We start from the raw sequence: 18,926 nt of genomic DNA, 5'->3' as shown, positions 1-18,926 counted from the left end.
TAGACATTTTTGGGCATTGTAACCCCAATCAGACATGTCCATAAACCAAGGGCTTCTAAGTCCCTAAAAGTGTTGCTTCACACCCTAAAGGAATAAGGTCAGCTGATTACATCATCTCCCAGAAGTTCTCCATGAAAAACTACTCAGAAATGGTCAAAACTGGACCATACTGATTGCTTAGTGCTGAGGGTGAGATGCATCGCACCTACTACACACGGGAGGTACGATGCATACTAAAAATTCCTTCTATAGGGTGCGATGAATGAGAATAGACAAGTGGCAGAGACAGTTTGCGAGGTGGATGATCATGGAATCTTCCAGAAACTTCTCCTGTGACACTTGCTTCTCAGAATCACCCAAGGATGAGTAAGAGATCATTGAGATCTCCAAGTGGAATCAAGAACTATCAGAGAGAAGACACTAATCAAAATCCCAGAAGCTGACTCACCTCCCTGCAATCATCTATATATGGATCCCTCATTCCAGAGATCCAGAGGTTAGAGGCTAGAATTTTGTATCTTGTAAGGAAGTGCTGTTGGTTTCTTGGTGGAATATCATAGTGTTGGGTGATCTAAGCTTTTCATTAGGTGAAGAAGGGCTTTCATGCTGGGAGGATGATGCTGGGTCAGAACAATTGGTTGTAATCCTCTTTGTTATTCTTGATATTAATAAAGCTATTCAAGTTTTCCTCCACAGTTTTGTATGTTTGATGATATATGCATTTGTGTGGTTAATATATATCTAGTCCTATATTGTTTATGATTGTAGATCTCTGTTCTTCGATAGTATTATGCTGCTTTGATTCCATAGGTGCTCTTTGAAGCTGGGTAGACAAAAGAAAAGCAGCAAGGATCTGTCAGAAGGGAGAGGAACCAAGCGCAAGACTGTGGTTGGTGTCCTTTGTTCCCCTCTTATCTACTTCTCATAAAGGAAAGCGAAAGTAGTTTTAGTTTGTTTGTTTCTAAGATAGCTACCAGTCTTAGTGGGACTAGCAGCTCCGAGTGGACTCTAGATTTCGCAATAACATAGATGAAGATGAATATTGAAACTTCAAGACATGGGTTTTATTAGAAACATGGCCATTTAGCCAACAATATAGAAAATTCCTTATAAAGTGAAAGATATGGGAAGTATGGGTGGTTTTCTAAGAAAAATTTTCCTATATTTTTTGCTATGAACAAACGAAGGATTTGTGGGTTTTGTATCTTAAAGATATCATTTGTAGTATATAAATACTTTCTATAAGAACACTGAGGGGGAGAATATGAGATGTTAGACTAGATTTTAGAGACAGGAAATCACTATTATATACTTTTTTAATTTAGTTTGTAGTTAATAAATAAAAATCGTATTCTTGTACATATAATTTTAATTGTAGTTTAAAGAGGTGCTTTTATTAGTAGCATTAGAACTAGTTGGAAAGGGCTCACACTGTCCCATTTCCTTCCTCTTTGTAGCTTCTTTTATTTCCTACTTTGATCATTGAACTTCCATTTCATTTAGTTATTTTGTTTTGTAGGAACATGGTCGATTTCTAAAGGGTAATGTTAGGATTTGCATCCCTTCAAGTTGTGCAATGATAATCTAGTCTAGTTAGCATGACAGGAAAATATCTTATCATTGGCAACCCTAGTGACCATAGTAGATTTAGGATACTTTCCATTTCCCTACCTTTTACTTTGGTGTGGTGTGAACCTTAAGACCTGTAATTTCCATAATGAACTAAATCCTTCTATGATTGAGTTTAAGGTTTCTCTAATGAGATATTAATGCAACAAATGTCTTGTGTAATAAGAATATCCTGTAAAATCTATAGAAATATATTCCTTAAGCTTGGTGTCCAATAGATAAGCCCCTTTAGCCTTGGTTTATGTGTTTTTTGGTTTTATTTCCATTATGTAGCAACCTGTTAGGAAGACTATTAATGCCTTGAACCACACATGTATAGTGTATCATCTCTATGTTTAAAAACTTTTAGTTTATAATTTAATGTCAAATATTTGAGAAATTAAATTGACCGACATTTTTGGTGCCATTTTCAGGGAGACGCTAAAGGGATTATGGCATTTATAATTTTTATTTTTATTTATTTATTTATTTTTAATTCATGCATGTTTGATTCATGGAAAGAAAGAAAAAGCTAACACATGTCTACAAATAGCTTGGTGAGAGTAGGGTCTTAGTAGCACTAAGAATCATCTAAGTACGCAATGCTTTTTTTTTTAAGTTTGTATGATGTTTTTTCTTTAAGTAGATTTCTATTAAGATAGAGATTTTTATTTTTTATATTTTTTATAAGACGCCCATACACCAATCCATGTGAAAGATGGGGATTATCAAACAACATAAATAATTTAAGAATGATTAAGAGTTGTAGGGTAAAGGAGGATACTACAAGAACTTAAATTTTGGTAGCAATTAAAAATAGATTTACATCTCAGAAAGCGAGAGAAGAAAAATATTCCATGAGCCACATCTACCAAGTAGATCTAGAAGCTTTATTTGATCATCCTTTCTAATATGAAGAGGAGACCAAAGAGCTATGGGGAAAATTCATTGGAGAGATGACATTAGAACAAGATATTAATGAATTTATAGCATTCCTATGACCAAATGCTTTATGCATTAAAGATAGCAATCAACACAATTTAATATATTAACATGGCATAAAAAGGGAGGTTTTACAAACAAATATTAATGAAGAAGCAAACCAAGGGCATTATAACTGCATTTAGCTATGGTTCTAGAAAATCATCAAGTTGAAGCACCACTTTCTTCTTTAACAATTCTTAACTTCATATCATTCAAAGTAGCTAGTACCTCATGTTCTAGTATATATCAAATCATATTGTTCAAAATTGAAAATGAGCACATTTATACTCCTGTTATGCACATGGATGCATAATAAATGCCCACACATTCTAATTTTCCCTTTTCCAAGTAAAGTAATATAGATAACTAAAATACTAAAGATAAAAATAAATTCAATTATGAAGATTAGTTTACTAGCGCAATTAGACATGAATTTTTCTTGAAAACCAGGTAAATCGTGAGAAAAATTCAAAAGGGAAAAATTCTTCATGTTGGTTAAATTTTTTATTATGGTTCTTCAAAATCATTTGTGATGTATGGTTTTGTTGAGTGATGTGGAATTCTTTAAGGCCCACCTTCTCAGAAATCTTATCCCATTGACTTTAGTCCATTATCTGGATTGAGATTATAGATCTGTAAAAGTACATTGGGGCTTGCATGCCCTAATATTTGGTTATTTTGCTATCAAAAGAGGGAATACATCAATATCCTTTGACTAGTGGATTCTATAGGTGTTCGACTCCAACACATTCATTCACACCAACTATAATGTATGTTTGTACCCTGATGCCTATTAATATTGATGGTTAATGATTTACAATATTGATTGGTATTCTAATGATTTATTCGTATGTTTGACTCCAAGTAAATTCATTCACTAGATTGAATTGTACTAATTGGGGTTATATGTGAATATTATATGGTTTAATGGTATAAACAATAGTTCGCAACAATCTTTATTATTTAATAACACTAATAAAGGTGATTAGAATTAATATTTCATATCAAAGTCAAGAAATAAGATAAAACTAAATAGATGTACCTTTGTAGTATAATCAATATCCAACATAAGTTTATGGGTATTAGATTTCATTATGCATTTTTAGATTGCCACCACCAATAAAGTTCAAAATTTTCCAATTTTTTAACCATGAATAAAGATCAAAATTCCTTGTTATCATTCCATCAGTTTTAGCTTTCACCAATTGTAGTATTTATCCAACTCTTGTCTTTTTCCTTTTAGTGATAATCTTCAAATTTTCACTAGCCATCTGTAGATCTCCTTCAAATAATATTAATCATACTTTTTTGTCCCAAGCATATAAGCACCCAATACTCATCTTCTACTCATCATTTTGAGATGACCATGTCAATATATAGGAACAACATAATTTCAAGTATTTCAATATTTAAGAATGTTATTTCTTCCTTAGAAACATTATTTCTTTCAAACAAATATTGTAGAGGACAATTGTGAAAAAGAATAACTAGATTTTCCCTATGAATATGTTTTGAGAAAGTTGAATTCTACAATTCTTTTTACCTATAGCTAATGAAATTCCCCTCAAAGTGCTTTAGCAACCAAATGTTCTATAGAAGACTATTTCTAGGGACAAAATTTGCATATTATTTGCATGCAAAAGAGAGTAAATAAAGGATTTTTGGAACCTAGGTTTTGAGGGGAATATAATAACTTGAGTAAATTATGGGAAAAATCTCGATAAAATGCATAATTAAGGATGAATGGGAATTTCTTTCTAAGATAATTTTTAAAAATTTTAGCAGAATTTCGAAATTTCTTGTTGCAGCCAAATATTTTAGACAGTTTTTGTTGATCAACATATAGGTGTTCATTGAAGAAAAATATAACAGGGTTTTGTTTGGGATGGTATAAAAATATTGTGGGTCTCTGATAAAATTTTGGTTAAATAAAATGGTTCATTCAACTTCAACAAAAATAAATGTGAACAAATCATGGCTATAGGTAAACCATAGGTAATGAATTTTAAACTATATTTGTAATAGGAATTTTGGAATGTATAAAGAAGACATCATTCCACATTTAGTTCCTTCCTCTTCTTCACAGAAAAGAGAAAACAAAATTAAATGTTTAGAAACTAATATTTATGAGAATTTATGATAAGAATTAAAGTGAAAATCAGTGGATAAGAATTCATTATTATGTAATGAATTATGAATACTTATTCTTATCATAAATTCTCAATGTCAAAACATTACAAGTATACAAAAATGAATAGTTCCCAAAATTGAGCTTGATTTGCAAGAATGACTTAAATTTAATCAACAATATCATATAAGCCATGCTCATCATCTTCTAGAGCTTCATTTTCCTCTTCTAATGGATCTTTAATGTCTGAAAATTTCCCAAACTATCACTTTCCAATCTTTTTGTCTAACAGTGGATGAGGTTCATTTTCTTTTTTTGCCACACATGATTCATTAAAATCCCTTTTCATCAAACCAACTTCTTGCATTGCATTTGGAATAAATTGAATAACATTAATTCTTTGTTGAATTAAACTGCATTTCATTGAGTCTTTTCAATGACTAAGCAATTTCTTCCTCTTTGTAGGCAACATGCTAGTGTTGTACCTAATCATCAAGTACAAAATAAATAATCAAGTAAATTACTATAAACACATAAAAGTTAAAAAATAAAATGTTGAAATTCAATAATATATAATAAAACTTACCTAAACATGAGAACAAGTCTAATACCCAATTTCCTTCATTTGAACATAAATCTATAAGATAGTTAATAAATGCTTTTGGTTTTTGATAAATGATAACTATCTCTCCTTTTGCATCTTTATCCTCATATGCTAGTTTTCTTACAACAACATTATGAACGAGTACTTGGCTATGACTCTTTTCATCTACTATATTTAGAAGAAAAGGCTTATAGTTATCATCTTTTGTCCAAGATTCAACATGAATGAACTCACAATCGCTTCTAATTGGTTGATATCCACAATCAATAATATTTGACTTTTTCTTGTAACATGAAATAGTAAAAATTCAATTAACTTGTACATTAATAATATTTTTTAACATTAAATAAACATAAAATTTCAATGTCTTATCATGTAAGATGCATCCTTGAGTTTTCTTTTCCCTTAAATCTTGATAATATCAATGCAAATTGTGTGTCCGAATGAAATGCCACAAATATCCAAATTGGTGATTTTGTGAATTCTTGAAATATCATAACCACTTTATTAAAATCTTGATAACTATGAGGCTCACTATTATATCAAATGTTTGGAAAATTAAAACCAAGAGGAATATTTGCAATAACTAGGGAATATTCCCTTTTAGGTACGGGATTTGCAATGTCTTCACAATCACCTAGTATTATTCAATATTAGATAATGTTGAACCCATTCTAAATGTAATGACTAAGATGAGGATCAAGTTCCACATTCTAAAGACATTTCTTTCTCTACCTTTCAAAATTATTTTTTTCAATAAAGGTTTTGAAACTATTCGGTATTGCATCTACATCATTCTTCAACATATTTAATGAAATAAACAAATATATGTATAAGTGCTAAAATAAAAATAGTTTACATATGAAAAAATGAATGTATAAAAACGTACTTTTTTGAATGCAAGAAAACAATCTTTTAGTGTTTTTGTAGAAGTTGAATTTGGGTAGTAGCATACAACACCATCCCGACTCTCTTCATTCAACATTTTAAACATTTGTTATTGTATTTTCATATAAACCTTATGACTGAATAAATAATGTAAAAAATGGTAATATAGTGATATGTATAAAATAAACTACCAACAACAATATGTTATATTTCAAAGAAAATTATAATCCAAAAATAAGTAAAAATACTTCAACAAACTTACTTTTGAAACGCCTCACACGTATCGTCTAATGATAATTCACTTGAATTGACATGAGATGATATTGATTTGATCAGTCTATCATCCTCCACTCCTTGAATTTCTCTCCATGGTGTGATAATCATATCATATGGAAGATTTTTAGTTCAGGAATTATCTTACTTCTGGTACATTTTAAGGATTTAGAATTTTTAACCTTCTGATTTTTTATGCCAACATTCTCCCACATGTTGAAAATCTCATTAATCAAATCCCATATCTCCATAGCTATAAATGCTAACTAGAAAATATTATCCATACATATGAATAGCATCTGAACTTACTTTCTCACCATTTTCATTGATGATTTCCTCAATTTGATAACCTATTTCCATACAACTTTGCTTTCAAAAGTTTAAAATAACATTTTCCTTATCCACACCATAATTTTCTTCAAATTCACTATGAATAATTCTTACCCTTTAGATGGAAGTCATAGAAATCCTATACTCATTATTTGTATTATGATCCCATGCCAATAACTTTGCTTCTATAACTGTTAAACAAACATAAATGATACATTTCACTATTTCAAAAAGCAAGTTATTGGGATATTTCTCCATTAATTGACTTTTAGCCTCTGCAGAATGGTTCCCTCCAATCACATAATATTTGTATTCAAAACATCTTCACCTATCAAATGCATCTTTGTTGGGAACTTCCATTGGATCAAAATGAACCACATAATCAAGCACATGTGCATATAGATTATACCTAATCAATGTTTTCAAGTTATGAACATTCAGGTGGTGTGGCTTTCTAATTTGATATTTAGATTTTTCTTCATCTGGCTTATATAATTAGTTGACATTAAGCTTAAATGTATGGCTACCATCAACCAAGTTTATCTTCCTCAACTAATTTCAAATAACATTTTGTTTTGTTTTCATAATTCCATCCTCTAAATAAGAACCCGATGTTATGATTTCCTTGTTGCCTTTAAATATTTCACTATGATTGTCATTGGTAGCTATGATTTTTTCAGAATGACCAATTTTTTATTTCTTCCAAATAAACAATCTCCTCATCATCAATTGGAAGAGAGACATTTGTGGGCATTCTTCTCTTTTGTATTTTAGAGCTTTTCTCCTTTTCAACATGAGTTCTAATCTCATTGTCACTAATGACAACATATTCTTCAGCTTCAGTTTCCACACCTTCAAAAGTAACACCATTGATTTATTTTAGCCATTCTTTCCTGATCCCCTATATGTATTCTTGTAGTTTCAGGAGCTATTATATTTTGCTTCTTTCTCCAAACACCTTCCGCTATCTTTATGTGGAAAATGTTGATCACATTCATAGTATTTGGCTTTGTATAATACATTCCCTCCAACATAATTGAGATAATCTTAGAAAAATCCTATCAAACAAAATATAATATGTCAATGATAAATACATTGTAAAAAGTATAATGATATTTACAGTAATGCATAATACATAACTATAAATAAGAAAACCTACAATGTAATTTGCAATATCGATTATGATTTCATTACACATCTCTGTAGAATATTCTAACCTATCATATTTTATTTTTAAGAAACGATATCTAATCTTCTCATGTGTCTTGGGAAATTTTACAATAACATAAACAATATATGTATTCACCACCAAACATATGTCTCATACTTTGCCCATCACCTCATAATTTTCACCATATTCAATTCGACCACAATATAGATATATTTGTACACCTTCATTGCTTTGACTATATTTAACACACCATGTAAATTTTGTTTTATTTATTTCTCATGCCATATTCCATTCTGAAGCAACCTTTGATGAATTTGAGGGGCCAGTTGCTTGACTTTTACCATGAGTCTTAGTTCAGTTTTGTTCAACAGTATTCATTGAGGGTCTAACTACAACTCTAGATGATGTAATTGTTGGCCTTGATCCAAAAATATTCACATATACCTTCTTTGATGCCATTTTCCTAATAAAAATACAAAAATTATGAGTTTATATTTTATTACCATAGGAATAAAATTTCTTTACACCATGAGTTTAAAAAAAAGTTGAATATGTTAGTAATTTTTTTTGAAGTAAAGTTAACAAGGAAACATTATAATGTCCAAGAAAATGCAAACGAAAAATAAATACAACATAAAAATAATAAAATCTAAAATAAAAAATTGAAATACAAAAACATAAAACTATAAGAAAAAAAACAACATCAATGTAAATAAAAATTAAAAACTAACACAAAAAATTAACAATAAATGAAAATACAAAAGTATAATATAAGTTTATAAATTAAAAACAAAAAACAAAAAAAATATATAAATTATATTTTATTTAAAAAAACAAAAAAGTAAATAAAAAACTTCAACCATCAGTTGCGCTAAGTCAATGGGTAGGCACTGTGATCGCTCAGCTACTAGCCACCCATGAGCCTACAGTCCATGAAAGGCAGAGGTATGATTACCAGAATCAACCCTCCGCACTTGCCTGGTAGTCACTCACGGTCCTACAACCCCCGATAGGTGGAGGGAGAATTTTAGGAATCAACCCTTCGCTTTCCCAGGGATTCACACCTACTGGCCCTGTGTCCCCTGACAGGAGGAGGGTTGATTCCCAGAATTGGACCTTCGTCTATTGAGTAGGCAAGCAATTAGAACACATGCCTACGACCATGTAGCCCCCGATAGGAGGATGGTTGATTACGGGAATTGACTTTCCACTTGCCGAGGGTCGTATGGATGCATGTGACCAATGGGCGGGTGGTCATAGTGCTCGCCCATGGCACGGGGTCTTTACCCAAAGAACCTCTAATATATCACATGCATTCATGGCATACTAAACAATACCCCTAATTTGACTACATATTGGAAAATACCTCTAAAATTCACATTATTTAACCCCCTACCAATATAAACCCAATATACCTTCCCAATTTAAAAAACCCCTACTTTCACTAGATATTGTAGGTATCCATTTTTTTCATTAACATTTTTTATACCCCTTTATATCTTTTCATTAACTTTGAGATCCATTTTTTATACCTTCCAATATAAAAACCCTTTACCCCCTAATATATGCTCAATATATTATGTCTTTTTTTCCTCATTATATATCCCCCAATATGAACCCACGTGGTATGGTATTGCTCCCCCAGTGAAGCCCCTGTGGCCCATGGTCATGAGACCCTGACTAGGTAGAGGGATAATTCTTGGAATTGGCACTCCGCTTGCCGGGAACTTTGCAACCATGCGCAGGTGCTCATAGTTCCCACCGGCTGGCCATGCCACCCTCAATAGGTGTAGGGATGATTCCTAGAATTGCCCCTCATGGAGGGCCAATTCTTGGAATTTCCTTCCACCTATTGGGGGCCACAGGGTTGTGAGTGGCTAGTGGGCATGCCCTCATAAATGCTTGCCCATGGCCCTATAGCCCCTCGTAAGCAAAGGGTAAATTTTGGTATTCGACCCTCCATTTATCGAGGGCCACATGACTATGTGAGCACCCACCCACAACTCTACAGGGAATCAGCCCTCCCCCTGTTGAGGGACGCACGGTTGCAGGCAGGCGTTTGGAAGATCTCTCCTACTGGTTTCCCATAATCATGTTGTCCCTGATAGGTGTAGGGCCCATTCTTGGAATCAACCTTCCACTTGTCGGGGCTGCACGACCATGACGACCAGTGGGCGATGTAGTGTTGGCATCGACTGAAGCTATTTTTTCAATTATTATTTTTTTAATATTTTAATATAATTTTATAATCATTTCACAAATTTCGAATTAACAAATTAATCTTCCCAATTGGACAGAAAAGAATTGAAAATTGGTTTTCCATTTTAAACTCCTAAAAAATATGTTTTTTCTTATTTATTTTTTTCTAAAAGTCCTATGAATATGAGTTGTTTTTGGTATTTTTCCCTATAAAGATACAAAAAATGTGAAATTTTGATGTGTTTTTCCACCAAAATCCAATATTTTTGTTTTTGCTACAACACCCTCCAAAAATTCACTACATTCGAATTTTGAAGCCTACTATCACTATTGAATCTAGTGTCGCTTTGATCACCAAGTGATGTTCCATGTTATTCTACATGTTTCAAGTGTATTTGGATGGTCTCAAGTGTCTTCGCATTGATCAAAACATCTTTTAGTTCATTTTGTGGCCATAACACCTTTGTTGTCGTAAAACGACACTTTTGCATTACAATCGCACACACTACACTCATTCCACTTGGAGAATGTGTATAAAGTGGCTTTTTGATGTATATTCATCAATGTTCAAGTTTGTCTAGTTTTTTTTTTATGAGATGGTATGTGTCACACATGATTCAATTTCTAAATTCATCCTGTTCGCCCCTCACCTCATATGCCAAACTTAGACAAATTTTGGTTCGAAAGCGAACTGATTAAGGATAATAGCACATAAGCACACTCTGAAGCCTTGATGGAGAATCCTTGATTGTTTGGAAGTGTGCCATGTGTCCTCCAAGGGCATAAGGTGCACTCCTCAGCCCTCTTATCCCTTCCTTACTCCAAACTACACCCTCCTCAAACCAAGTCTTCCTTGAGCACACTCCTTCGAATTAAAGAAATGCACCCTCCTTGAGTGCATAAGCACATCCTGAAGGCCTTAAGATCCACCCTTCAACCTTACCTAATCCACCATGCACCATCTTGGGTCCTTTGAGTGCATGAGAGCACTCTTAAGGCATGAAGCATTAGGCTTCAAGAGAGTGCCCTATGCCCTCATGCGGCTCTTGAGTGCATGAGCACACCTCAAAGGCCTAATTCTTCACCTTTCAACCTTTAGGAGTGTGCCTTGTGATGTCCATCTCTCCCTTGAGTTCACATTGCACTTGGGAAGCAGAAAGCCTTACCTTTCATTTTTCAGACTTGCCCCATGCATCATGCATTGACTATCTCCCTCTCTTGAGTGCATGATCACATGCCAAAGCCCCGAAGCCTTCCCTCTTCAACCCTTCAGCCTTTCAAAGTCTTCCCATATGCCATGAATCCCCTTTTGTGCCTATTAAGTGTACCTAAAATTCATGAACATAAAATATGCATGAAACATGGTAGAATAGGATATTTTCAGGTTGATGGTTGCTCGTCATGAGTGATTTGTAGATACAGGTATTCCAGAAACATCGTGGAAAACACGAGGAAGATCGGGAAAGGAGAACAAATAAAGGAAGCTCAGAAAGAATCAAGAACACACTTGAATCCTAATGATCAAAGCACGCAAAAGACTCCATTTGATCAGAGACCCTTTAGAGGGTAGAGGACATCAATGATTGAAGCCACATGAAGAATAAATATATAGTTGGAAGCCATGTCACCATGGGAGAAATTCCATGTCATCAACCACTAATAGTCGTAGTCATCAAATATAGTGGCATGTCAAGACTCATCACATGATGACGTGGAATTCATAGCGTATTTTTTTACTCATTGTGAAAGAAAAATAAGTGGAAGTCCAAGAGTCATGTGTGAACTAAAGATTCATGGAAGTCCAAAAGACAAGTAATACCAAAATTCATATGTAATTCCAAAAGTCATTTGGAATCCCAAAGGTTGTATAATTCCAAATCTCAATAGAAGTTGGAAATTCAAAAGTCATGAGGATGTGAAAGGTCATTCCTAAAGTTATAAATAGATCCTCCTTTCTCATGTAAATATATTTTAACCTTGGCTTCTCCCACAAGGAATTAGAGAGATAGAGTTAGTACTTTTGGGAGTAAGTAGTGGCTCTAATGATCCACTATTGGGGCTAGTGGTGTTCATTGTATTTATGTATCTTGGGACGTTTGCTTAATATTGAAGCCTTCTATGAAAACATGCTTCCACACATGGATTGTGAATGTTCCTAAGACTATTCTTTGAATGCTTATGGTTCATATTTTCATTCATTAATACTCTAGTAATTGAACAATTTTGGTGACTTCAGTGCTTCTTGTTGGAAATGTGTTGTTATGTTTATAATGATTGTCGCATCCTTGGGAACTATTTCGCTTGATGTTAGAAAAAAAATTCCATTTATGTGTGTCTCCATTAATTTACTACTATTACTTCTCTCTTAGAGGCTCACTTCATTTTCACCTCTGCAGAAAGAGAACCTTGATACATCTGCAATCGAACATCCACAAGGTGCACTAACTTGCTCATTCAAAAGGACATTTTCACTTCTCTCTCATGTCGATAGCTAAAGCCAGGACATATATTCAAGTAAACAAAATTGATTCGTATTATGGATGGGACTCGTACACCAAATGATGTAAGGTCTAATTGAGATCTGATATTAGGGAGATCGCCTGTATGTTGGTAGTTTCCAGTGTCGTCAACATTCTGGTGCTAGAAGGAGGGAAGCCACTTTTTTATGGCTGATAACTCTACACACCCAAATCATTCTTCTTTAGAACAAGGTAGAAACATTCCGAGCACCATTTCGACTTTGACTCTTGAAGCAAGAAGATCTTCTCAGCCTAGCTTAGAATCAACTTTCAAAGTTTCCTACGAATAGATCTGGGCAATTCGATATATAACCCATATGTTCACAAAGGCTATCATATTAATTCATGGAGGAAACCATCTTCCACATTTTCCAAAGAAGAAATATACAAATAATACCAATATCTTGGTTTCTAGAGTGGAATATTTGGTCTTTTACACTCTTGAGGAGTTGGTAGAATCCACAAACGATACAAAATATCAAGATCATCTTCCACCTCTAAACGAAGGGTACGAGGATGATGCAATTGTTCTTTCTAACAGCCTCTTTAATGGATTATACAGTGAAGATTCCTCAAATTTTGATAAGGAGGAAGAACGTAGAGATGAGAAATTGGTTGGCTAAGATTTGGATTGGATGGCCAAAGGGCCTCTTTGTCTTCCAAACAATTTACATAAGATGGCAAGACATATGGAAAAGATGGTTTCAAAGTATGATCTAGATAAGAAGACGAAGGAAGAATACCACCTCAATGCTTTTTACATGCATCTACAGATTTTGAAGGTGAGGTATGATAATGTTTTGTGAAAATGTTTTCCTTATACATTAGAAGGCAGAGCAACAACATGGTACCACAATTTTCTCATTAATTCAATCCACACTTGGAGGGAGTTTAAAAAGTTATTTCTTAGGAATTTTGTTGATGACAAGACTCTCTCCATGTTGCTAAAAGAGCATGTAAGTATCAAGTTGGGGGAAAAAGAGAAAGTGAAATATTTTAATCAAAATTTCAATCGTATATTGAATAAGTTTCCCCCAGACAAGCAACTGTATGATTCAATCACCATTGATTATTACATAGTTGCCTTTCTCACCAACATTTCCCAATTCGTGAAAATAGCCATAAAGGCGACATTGACAGTAAATTTCGCATAAGAAATCATTGTTGAGAAGGAGTTGCACATAATTGGATTTATTGTGGATGATGACGAATCAAAGGACTGCAAAGAAACTAGTAGGAAGTCACAACCTTCTTCTAGTAAGGCTAAATAAAGGGAATCATTAGACATCAAAAGCTTGACTAGGATGGTGAAGACACCCACCATAAAAATCTCAGAGCTAAAGAAGAGGTCAAGTGAGACTTCCACTAGAAGTAAGCATCCCATGTCCTTCCCTTTTCAAAGGAGTAGTAATAATAACAACAATCATCTTGCTAAGTCTACACATAGCTCAAATGTTGCGATGAACATAAAAAGTATCAGAATGGATAAATAATATTCTTTCCATCAATAATATCATTAAGAAAAGACATGCCCTCAGTGGAATCACAACATGAGTACTCTGCCTGCACACATGGTGGATACTCTATTAGCATCTGAGGATACAAAATAAACAAAAGAAATAGAATAATTTGTGGCAGTTAAAGAAAGAAAAAGTGATGGACATGCATTAAATGCATGTCATTGTATCTACAATGCTGATAAGAAGAATGATGAGGAAACACAACAGAATGAGGCCCCTCCTCAAAATAAAAATGGTTGATATAGTCTAAGGAGTAAATGGAACATCTTTGAATAAGAATTGTCAAGACAAAAAATAAAAGAGCAGTTGATAAGAAGAATCTCACCACTAGTCAATCATACTTATAATGATCAGAGCATGTATGGAGATCGAACTATGTCCAAGAATACTTCCTCCAAATATAAGGGTAAGTACAACACTATGGAAGTGTCAAATAAAGTCACTCCTAGAGACACTTCAACATTTCCTACTATAGGTGAACAATGAATTTAATATAGTGGAAGATATGAAGAAGACATGAGCCAACATTTATATCTATGGGATCACAAATATTGTAGGCCAACATGAACTTATTTTTCAGACCTTTGCACAACCTTCGATAGGTGATATAACTTCCTCTTCTCAAAAGGTGTTAGGTAAATCTTCTAGTTCCCTTGAATCTGTAGTGAATGCTTTAACATTAGAATCTAATGCTCTCTTCCCTCCATTTTTATTAAAATTTGAAATTATAATGTCCATAATTGTTTAGTCAACTCTAGTGCATCTATAAATGTAATTCCATTATCTATAGCAAAGAAAATAAATGCAAAATGGGAGAAAAATGATGCATAAATTATTCAACTTGATAAGTATCTTATCCAGGTTATTGGAGTGCTTAAGAATGTGCTTATCAAATTATCAAAAGATGATCGAGTTCACAAATGTATAAATATTGTAATTGTGGACATACCAGAAGCCTATGGTGTTCTCCTTAGCAGAGACTGGTCTAGCAAATTGCAAGGGTATTTTGCAATGGAATAGTCACATTTGTGGCTTCCATATAAGGGTATGAATAATCATATTTGAGTGAACAATGAGTCGTACATGAAACACATCGTGACACCACTTGAGGGCCACATGAATCCTCTCTCTTTTAATGATCTAATTTTTGGGAATTATTTCCTTGAGATTGACCTCAAGTGTTATCAAGCACAACCATCATCGTTCCACCAAATACACACCTGTAGCTCCTTTCTTATTCTCCAACTGTTGCAAATGAAACATGTAATATAGATGTACTTAATAGTAGTAAAAGTAGTATAGGAAGTAGCTTAGTATCTTGTGATAATTGGAATTTTTATTTTGATGGTTCAAATACGTAGGACGGTTCAAGAGCTGGTTGTGTTCTTATAGACCCACACAATAATAAGCATATCCTTTCATGCCTTATGGAGTTCGAGTGTACCAATAATACTACCGAATATGAAGCACTTATACACATATTAAAGAAAGTTATTGACCTAAAGGAAGAAATTTTGAAGGTAATTGGTGACTTAGAGGTGGTCACTCATCAAGTACGAGATACTATACATTTTGTTTCACCGCATATTAAAAACTACCAGCAAGAGGTATGGAATTTGATCGATCATTTCAAAGCTTTCGATATTGTTTTTGTTGATAGAGCTAGAAATGCTATAGAATATGCATTAGAAAATGCAACTGCCAAGATGTCTCCATTGAAAAATGGTTTTTCTATTGAAATTATACATAAACTATTTGTCCCAGAAAATGTCACTAACTTACATGTTTTCAATGATGACCAACAAATATTGCACTTTATGGCTAACACTGACATATTCAAAGATGCTTCTATAAAGGAGGATCAACATGACCAAGCTTTGTACGAGGTGTCTAATGCAACAAAAAGAAAAATATGCCAAAAGGTGTGCTGTCGCTTGGGAAGTTATATGACTTGTAGAATCAATTTAAGGGGCCAACCAATATAGAGACTCAGAGTTCAAAGTTAACATATGAACAAGTCAATTTGAGAAATCCCAAAGATCTGAAGTATGTGACCTCGATACTCATTTTTCTCTAGAAGAACAACATGCATTTATCCTCTTATTGAAAAAGTAATGTGATGTGTACGCATGGATATATAATGATTTAAAGACTTATGACACTCGTATTATCTTACACATCATCCCTATTAAAGAAGAAGTGAAACCATTCCAGAAGAAACTACAGAAAGTTCATCCAACACTAGAACCCCTTATACAAAAGGAATTGAGAAAGTTGTTGGATTCTCAAATCATATTTAAAGTCATATATTCCATGTGGGTTTCCAATCTGGTCCTAGTAAGAAATAAGTTTAGAGAGATAAGATTATGTGTAGATTTCCGCAACTTTAATCGAGCTTCTAATAAAGATAACTATCCAGTGCCATCCATGGAGTAGATACTTCAGAGTGTATCTGTGTCTAAAATGTTTTTTTCTACTAGATGGTTTCTCTAGTTATAATCAATTTTTAGTAGTAGAACTAGACAAATTAAAAATTACCTTTCAGAGCAAATGGAGGACATTCACTTTCAAGAGGATGCCATTTACACTTATAAATGTAAGTGTGAATTTCCAAAGATAAATGGGCATCGCCTTTCGTGGCCTGATAGGTTAGAGTGTTGTTGTCTATTTGGATGATGTTACTATGTACTCTAAGAAAATATCACATCACATGTGTCATCTGAAACAATTTTTCGAGAGGTGTTGAAAGTATGGGATTTATCTTAATCGCAAGAAGAGAGTCTTCAGTGTGTCTGAATGGATTCTACTAGGACACATCTTCACAGAGAGAGGAATTATATTGACCTTCAGAGGGTCAAAGACATCATCCAGATCTCTTTCCCAGTGAATAAGAAAGCTATGCAGTCTTTCTTAGGAAAAATAATTTTCCTAAGTAAATTCATCTTCAATTATGATTAGATAGTCAAACCCATACATGACATTATCAAGAAAGATGCAGTATAAAAATGGGATAAAAAGGAAAATGATGATTTTTCTCAGATTAAGTAGGCTATTACCGATGCACCCACACTTTTTAGTTAATATTATGGCAACTATTTCCTACCCTATACATTTTCTTAAGATTCGTTGATTGTAGCCATGCTCACTTAGAAAGACATTAAAGGAAATGAGGGACTTATATATTTTAGGAGTGCTAGTCTAAAATGGTCCGAGTTAAATTATCCTGCCATTGACAAACAAGCATATGCTGTTTAGAAGTTTGTTAAGTACTTTAGGACCTACATATTGAAATCTCACACAATCGTAGTTGTACCTCATCCAATAGTAAGAAAATTTTTCATGTAACAAGAGATGGGTGAGAAGAGGGCTAACGGGATGACCTATCTTCAATAATATGAACTAGATTTCAAAACCAGTTCATACCATAAAGGGTCATGGCCTATGTAAGCTATATTCTGAAGCAAGATATTCTCTTGATCAAAGCTTTTAGGATGGGAGCAGGAGATCAAAATGTATAATATTGAACATGTTCCTAAGTCCACATCCATGACACCATGGAATATAGATCTATGATGATTTATGGATCATGGAACCTTGTCCTTACAATTATCAAACAAGAAAAAATGCTAATCCGACTAAAATATCTATATTACCAATTGGTTCATGGAGTGATTTTCCAGAAGAAGCACAATGGTTTCCTATTGAGGTGCTTTGAGTTGCGGGATATAGGGAAGGTATTGAAAGATTCACATGATGGATCGGTAGGTGGCCACTATACAGGCAAGACTACAACACATAAGGTTATGAGGGCCAAATATTATTGGACCTCTCTATTTAAGGATGCTCATGCTTATGTCTACAAGTTCCAAGCATGTCAGAGATGGGTCAACCGTGTTCAGAGGTCAGCCACTCCACTGCTACCAGTAGCTGTTTAAGAGCCATTACAATAGTGGGGCTTTGACGTGGTTAGAGAATTTTTTCCTCATTTGTCAAAGAACACCGATATATCTTAACAATGACAGTTTACTTCACTCAACAGTTAGAAGTAGTTCCTCTCAGACAAGTAAATTACCAAGAACTCATTGACTTTTTGCAACAAAATATTATAACCGGGTTTGGTGTTCGTACGTCACTTGTTTTCGATAATGTGACTAACTATTCATGATTGACACTTTATGAATTTGCATTAGAAAATAAAATTATATTGAAACATGCATCTAATTATTATCCTCAAGGAAATAGTTTGGATGAATCCACAAATAAGAATCTTATCTGTATAATAAAGAAAACCATCTTCCCTTAGAAAAGGGGTTGGCATAAATCTTTGACCAATGCTATTTACGCTGACTGTGTAACTCCAAAGCCTTCCATGAGAAACTCACCAGACTTCCTAGTTTATTGTAAAGAAGTTATCTTTCCCTCAAATCTGTATCTTCTGGCCTTGCAACACTCTTAAGAGTCACAAGATAGACCTTGCCTTCTGATTTATCTAAACTGCTCAATTTGGTGTAGATCTACTTGTGTGTTAACATTTGTCCAATCTCATAGAGAAGGGATAACGGGAAAATATAAAGCAAGCAAACCAATATCAAAGGCCTTAAAAATACTTCTCTCAAGGGGAAATGTCCTCTCCTCTCAATCAGTCGGGATCACCCTTCCACCCACTGAAAATAATAAGTGCCAATGCATAGTTCTATTAAAA

This window comes from Pinus tabuliformis, chromosome Q (assembly GCF_031772625.1).
Source record: "Pinus tabuliformis cultivar Carrire ecotype Pingquan chromosome Q, CPIR1, whole genome shotgun sequence".
Lineage (NCBI taxonomy): Eukaryota > Viridiplantae > Streptophyta > Pinopsida > Pinales > Pinaceae > Pinus > Pinus tabuliformis.
Note: the sequence above shows the minus strand (reverse complement) of the source record.